Source organism: Prenolepis imparis, unplaced genomic scaffold (genome assembly GCF_030444845.1).
Source record: "Prenolepis imparis isolate NDT839.2.m4 unplaced genomic scaffold, iyPreImpa1.0 SCAF_13, whole genome shotgun sequence".
In the NCBI taxonomy this organism is placed as follows: Eukaryota; Metazoa; Arthropoda; class Insecta; order Hymenoptera; family Formicidae; genus Prenolepis; species Prenolepis imparis.
The window spans coordinates 1935777-1937889 of NW_028141171.1; positions in this window are offsets into that span (position 1 = coordinate 1935777).

Below are 2113 nucleotides of genomic sequence, written 5' to 3' on the forward strand. Positions count from 1 at the left end.
AATCCGGTTGCACGCAGAGTATAAAAGAAACTGAACGCATCAAACGTTGCGTTTTTACAATCTTTGGGATTCGCGGTGCGAAACATCTGAACAATGACCGACATCCTCAACATTGGAGACGAGCCAATCTTCGACGATCGCATCGTCGAGATCGAGAGTCACACGTACAACCCGTTCGCTAACACAACATACGGACACAGTGATGGAGATAAGAATACCCATACAACAACAGGATCTGTATACGTTGCCGTATGAAAGTTTCCTATACATCGAGGGAGAACTAAAGATAAATAAACCAGCCGAAGGATCTGCTGTGATACTGGGAAATAATTGTGTCGCATTCATGTTCAATGAGATTCGATACGAACTCGATGGCGTGGAGATTGATCGCAACAAAAACGTGGGAATAACAAGTTTGCTCAAAAACTATGTAACGATATCACCCGATAGAAGCGTGATTATGAGAAACGCCGGCTGGACTGATCCGACTACTGCAAATGGAAACTTCAATTTTTGCGTACCGCTTTACATGTTATTGGGATTTTGCGAGGATTACAGACGAGTGGTGATTAACGCTCGTCATGAGTTAATCTTAAACGATCGCGCAACGACAACAATTGTCTGGTTGGAGATTCGACGCTGGAGCCTGTGATCAACATATTCAAGATACAATGGCGAATGCCACATGTGTTATTGAGCGAGATTAAGAAGCTGTCGATGCTGCGCGCTCTGGAAAGCGGACATTACCTCAGCATGGGTTTTCGCTCGTGGGATCTGTATGAGTATCCGCTATTGCAGCGTACAACCAAGCATTCATGGGCCATTAAGACAGCGACTCAGCTGGAGAAACCACGATATGTTATCTTCGCTCTGCAGACAGGTCGGAAAAACATCATGTCTGAGGATATGAATCGATTCGACGATTGCAAGATGACCAATGTGAAACTCTATCTGAACTCGGAATGTTATCCGTACGACGATATGAATCTGGATTTTGATAAAAACAGATGGTCGATTCTGTACGATACGTATGCGCGTTTCTGCAAGAACTATTATGGATACGAGTATCTCGAGCCGAGTCTCACCGTCTCAATGTTTCTACGTAACGGTCCGTTCGTGATCATCGATTGTTCTCGACAAAACGAATCGGTCAAGAGCGCAACCGTGGATGTGAGATTGGAATTCGAGTGTAAGGAGAATGTGCCGATGAATACCACTGCGTACTGTCTCATCATACACGATCGCGTGATCCAGTACAACCCGTTGACCAACGTTGTGCGCAAAATCACCTAAACGCACCAACAATTTAGAGAGAGGGGGAAGCATAGCAGAATATAAATCAAAGTGTTATGAGATGGTTGTCATTCTTCTTTTTTAACTGATACATCGAAGAGAGAGAGAGAGAGATCTCGTCATGTCCGTACCAACGTTTGTGGATCTACAGGGGTTTATCCTCAATAAACAATTCATTGTAAAGGAAGCGGCAATCCTGAGAAGAGGATTTATTTTGTCACATTATTTTTTCGCATGTCCTGTACCATGGGGTGTGCTCATAAAATCGGAGAGCCACCAAGCCTCATGGTTGACTCGAAATCATCATGGATTGCAATGGGAAGATGGAAACGTTCCATACAGCATGGCTCAGCGTTTGATTACAACAGCTATCGTTGGTGGACCACATGAAGAAGAAGAAGAATCCATTCTCGTATATGTAAAAGGACTTGAAAAGCGAGAATGGTTAGCCGATATATTGGATGATGCGGGAAACGGTTTCATTATTGAGACCTTAGATGCTGATTACGACGATATCGAGTCTCTAAATAATCTAGATGTTAAAAACACTATGCGATGTGGAAAACATGTTAAGAATTGCGCATTACAAAATGTATTCAAAATATTTAACTGATGGTCGCAACGCCAGAAAGAATTGCAAGATTTGGAAAAATAAAATATTTAAACATTAATGTGTTTTCTCTCTTATTCCCTTCCTCATTCCTTTCCTCACGAATCGTTTCTAAGAATTCTTTTTATCCGAGCGTCGTTTCCCCTTCTCCTAAATTTCATAGCGCCAATAGTATTCTAGAATCTCCCACCACATTTACCCCACTACTTT